Below are 5,580 nucleotides of genomic sequence, written 5' to 3' on the forward strand. Positions count from 1 at the left end.
TAGGAATTGAATAACACTTTAATTGATATCAATTAATTAATGTAAAGACTTGCCGGCTCTCTCCATCTTTCTCTCCCGGGTGCAATATGCAATTACAGCTATCAAGCCTGATGACAATAATTGTTTTGGGATTGCTTGAGATTATGAGAAGACATGGGGCCTAAGGGGCGTTTATAATAGATTCTGATTACCAAAGGCGCAAAGTGACTACTCTAAGTACATTTACTCAGTACTGTCCTACTTAAGAACCATTTCAAGGTACTTTCACTTTAAATACTTCTACTCCAGGCATTACATCTCTCTGAGGCAAATATTGTACTTTATTTCTCCACTGCAATTATTTGACAGCTTTGGTTAGGCTACTACTAATTACTTTGCACATTTAATTAATGAATACTTCATCAAATTATTAACATGTTTTTTCCAGAAATAGCAGACGGGTTCTGCTATTTTTCATAATCAAAGAATAAAATGGGGCTTATGTGGTTCATGCACGATAATTAGTCTCCATATTCTAACTTTTTGCATTTTATGTTTTGTAAATTAACACACAAAAGCAGAAAGTAGCAGATGTCCAAAACCGTTCATTTTGCATTTATCATTAAAGAAATTATTTAAAATAGTGAAACTAGCAGATCTACAAGCACGCAACGCCTCGCACCGCAAGGCGTTGTGTGCTTGTAGATCTGCTATTTTCACTAGTCTTGTGCGACAGTCTTGTATGATGAAGCAGGGCTTTACTCTACGACAAAATGTTACACATTTGGAAACTTGGAGAAATTAGGTTTCTGCCCGACAGTGACATTATAAATCTGCTACTTTTGCTGTTTTTGAATTTGAATCCTGAAAAGTAGCTTTTTTTTCCATATTTGTTTTTGGGCTTTTATGCCTTTATTAGATATAGGACAGTAGCCTGACAGGAAATGGGGGGAGAGATGGGGAGTGACACGCGGCAAAGGTCGTCCGGATCGGTATAGGCCAGCGGACGCCCCAACAGTTTTGGACCATAATAGACAGAGACCATAATACAGTGTTTCTCAAACCCTTTCATGTCAAGGACCACCAGATTGATGTGTACTTGGCCGCGGACCACCATCTGAAAATGTTTTCTGCCAAGGACCCCATACAAAATCTGTGTACCGTTAGATACCGGTATATAAGACCACGGACCACCATATCTCTTTGGTTCATTTGGTTCTACTTGTACACTCTCATAAGGGTCCATTTGGTTCCTTACTATCCATTATTTATCTGGGGACCCCCTGGAACCCCCTCAAGGAACCCTGGAGGCCCCCGGATCCCACTTTGAGAACCACCACCATAATATACGGTATATTGTATATTTTTCATACTGCTATTTTAAGTTTATTTTGATGCCAACAATTAAACCTTTGAATACAGGCCTTACTTGTAACAGGGTGTCTACATTGTAGTATTGCTACTTTTACTAAATCTGAGTACCTTTCCCACTTCTGTCCTTTATTAAAAAACATAACATTTAAATAAACATATTCTCATATTCTCTTATATAACGTAAAGTTATAATTGGAGAAGATTGGAGAATCGTGATGATGAGTGATTGGAGTGTCGTTATCAAAATGAGCGTGGTTGTTGTGAAATGTGTAGCGAAACGTAATCACTGATGGGGATTTAATGAGAAATGTAGCGCTCCCCCGCACATCTGTAGTGTGGAGGTGTGAGAGAGCACTGTGTTCCAGAGCTGAGGGAATAAACCATGTTTCATTATTCCTATTAATAAGTATACATAATGTAGTATAATATCACCAGCGGTGGACAGTACATGTACTTGATTAGTGTACTTTTTGTTTGTGTCTGAGTATTCTTTTATAATATGACTTTCCCTCCACTACAGTACATTTCAAAGACAAATATTGTCTTTTTCTTGATTCCTGTGTTAGGGCAGTAAATTAGTTAACACTAATAGCCTATAGCTGTTACCATGTCTAAACTCTTTAGTCTTATACTTAGATAAGAAGGAAGGAAGGTGACGGTCATGGATGTCTCGCACCGGAAGTTCGATGAAATTCATTGCAGTAAAGGAGACCAGCTTATGGACCAGGTTATGAACAAACACTATTTCAGGAGACGATGACTAGGTTTGAATATGCTTTATTGACAGAAGGGAGGCAGCAGGAGAGCATATTGTACAGCATGGCATATAGTGCTCATACACTAAGAAGCGGCATAACATCTATAGAGGCTCCTACCTATCCTATAAGCTAGAGCAGTAGTATGGCGTGGATTCTGCCTCGGGTCATTTCTCGCTGACCCACGATCACATGTTACCATGTGTATCGAGGGCATAACCTATAACAGCGAGCGCGATGACCCGAGACCCCCCGCGGGGTCTGAGGCAGAACCTAACGGTGGTGCTGGGGTGGTGGGGGGGCAGCAGTTAGCGCAACATGACTGGGCTCCTAGCTGACATATACCTAAATGGATCCTGGGTAAGGGGGAGGGACACGGGTCCCAGCCCCCGCGGCGGCGCGCGCACCACGTGATCGTCCCCGAACTCCCTCTTGTCCCTTCGATCCGCCGCATCATTTCTGATGTAATGCAACGTAGTGCGGCACGTTGTGAGCTTTTAGACGGTTATTTTTTGCCAAGTGTTTCGCCTGCCAGAATAGGCACTGCTGGGGGTTCAAGTGGTTAAAGGTGATACACCGTGAAATTTCACTTTTCCTATTTTAAAACCTTTTTTTGGGGTCCCACTAGCAACTTCTATCCTCACAAAGTCCCATTTCTGACCGTTGTGTCTTTCTCTGGTTTTGGGAAGGCGGAGGATAAAAGCATCCCACGGGTACTCAAAACAGGCTGTCTAGATTTGCTGCCATCGATGACGTCATCGACGGCCGTTTTTGAAGGGATTTTTTTTTTTTTCCCAAAATATTTTTTTTCCCCATTTTCTTTTTTTCAATTTTCTTTTTTTTTTTTTTTTTTTTTTCAAAAAATTTTTTTTTTGGGGGGGGCAAATTTGGGGGGGGCAATTTTTTTTTTTTGGGGGGGGGCAGCGCGTCGCAGTGCGACGCGTTGTGAGCTTGGAGGTCTGCTATTTTCGATATTTTCGACTTTTAGAAATGTCAGCCCCTGCCTCTCTAACACGTCCCTGAATGCAGGGCAGAAAAGCTGCTGGCAGCTCATAAAAGGCTTTCGACCCTGATGAACGTCTTCTTGACTTTGCTCAAGTATAGCTCTGTGCTCGCATGCTTTCAAAGGTGGAGTGCCAACGTTGCTAAGAAGGCAACGTTTTTTTTCTGGACGAGCCCCCGCCCAATCCAGAAAGTATACTTTACGCTCTGCAGTGTTATTATGAGCCCCGTTGCTGGCAAAGAAAGCAAAGAAGAAAAAAAAAAAAAACCTGCATGCAGCAGGCAAAAGCCTCATGAAGGTTTTATGCTGGCATCACGAGGATGACAGCTCCCTGGGATGATCTGAGAAGGCATGCTTTGGTTTCAGGGGTGTTCTGAAGCTCGACACCGGGAGGAGGGTTGGGAGATGTGTTGTGTTCAGGCGGTGATGGAAAGTATACTCACATGTTTTACTTCGGTAAAAGTATCAATATCCTAGGGCAGGGGTCTTCAACGTTTTCAGGCCAAGGAACCCTTATTTGAGAGAAAGATGAAGCAGGGACTCCACAACTTTTTCATAGATTCCATATAGTTTCATCGTTTGACAGCACAATCAATCTATTTTGGATTCATGTCAATTTGTGTTTTCAGATATTTAACCACTTTAACCGTCAATACTTAACAATTTTGCTGCCATTTTAAACATAGCTGTAGTAAGCAGCTGCCAAATTGTCCTTACCTTTTAACGTGGGCACACGCACACATCGTGCACAATCTGTGCGCGACTCATCTAGTAGACGTGTAGACTCGGTGACAGCTTTCGAATAAAAAAACCCCCATTGAAATAGACATATCCGTTGCCACGCTGTATCCCTGCTTATCCGCCAGTGTTTACATGAAAAAACATTGAAAAAAGCCAGCTGTGCGCTATGGTAACACGTGGACACGTTCGCGCACAAAACGCACGATATGTGCGGGGATCATAATCCAGACGTGTAGAGACTGGATCAAAGTTTCCAAACGCAAAAATCGGATTGAAAAACGAGCTTTCCATCGCCGAGTAGCTTCCTCTTCTGTTACAATGTAAACCAATGGAGGCGGGACTATGGCCCAGGCTCAGACTGGATACGGAAAGCTAGATCCGGTCCAGACCGGAAATACGACCGGATACAGTTAAGGGGCGGGCCTAAAGAGCCAGAATCAGCGAAAATCAGCGATAATACTTTTAATCCTTTCATAATGATTAAAGCTAATTAAATTTACGGGATCGACGGGCATGGCACCGCGGTACAGCGGGAAATCTCCGGTTTCGACGGGGATCGCAGAGTATGTTAATAAACTTGAACTTTCACTCTGTACTTAGTCTGCTCTTGTTCCCTTCTACACCAAACCGCTGTTGGAGACCATTGTCCTAGGGTATTTCTATAAATAGTATTGGCATCAAAATACACTTAAAGTACGGACATTCACAAGTTTTCAAATTCATAAAATGCATAAAAGTCCTTTGTAAAGGAATAGCTCACACGTAGTGAGCTTTGTAGATCGGCTATTTTCAAATTGCCAAAGTGTATAGGCTAGGTCTGAAGTGGTTTGGTAATAATGGTCAAAATCTATAGTGGAATAAACGTACAATATTTGCCTTTGAGATGTAGTGGAATAGAACAAAAATTACAGAAAATTGGAATTTTTAATTTTATATATGTTTTATCTCCTGCTTCTGGTCACACATTTCACATTCCACACACACGTGGACTTATGTGTTTGATATTTACTTCATGTATCATAACATCACAGTTTAACAATTAAAATCACATTATGTTATTGGCACATTTAAAGTGCTTATCAACGAGCACAGAGCCGGCAGATTGGCTATTTAAAGTTCTAAACTATTTGTCGTACAAAGACTTATAGGGCTTAAGTTGTCCCTGCCTTGTTTTAACAGACCAGGCTTCTTATTCTTTCTTTTTTTTTCTTTTTCTTTTTACAGAGCACATTATTTTTCAAAGCAATAGTCTCCTCCATTAAAAGATTGACTGCTTGACTGATCCCTTTAATACACTGATGTGATGTGCACATTAATCTTTCATAGCATAACTCCCTCATAGAGCAAAACTTCAACCTTCCTGAAAGACAATGGCACCAACGAGAACACATTTTGATTGACACAAGCGCAAGACTGCTGGCGTGGCTCCCATGAGTAGTGAACGGTCAAACTGAATGAAGTGTAACTTCTTTTGCCAATAACTATAGTAGATCTGCAACGCTCATCTAGAAAAAAAAACGTCAAGAATAAAAAGAAAATATACTGACTGTGTACCAAACCATACTCATATTTCAAGAAAAATAAATTGTTCCTCTAGGCGAGCCGTTGCTATATGGGTGGGAAGTCTGGGAACGTGTTGCAGAGCCTTTCCGCACAGATCATTTTATGACATTTGAAGTTATATTTCATCATCAAAAATGGGTTAACCACTTAAACCCTATTTACTTT

This window comes from Nannobrachium achirus (assembly GCF_963921795.1).
Source record: "Nannobrachium achirus genome assembly, chromosome: 14".
In the NCBI taxonomy this organism is placed as follows: Eukaryota; Metazoa; Chordata; class Actinopteri; order Myctophiformes; family Myctophidae; genus Nannobrachium; species Nannobrachium achirus.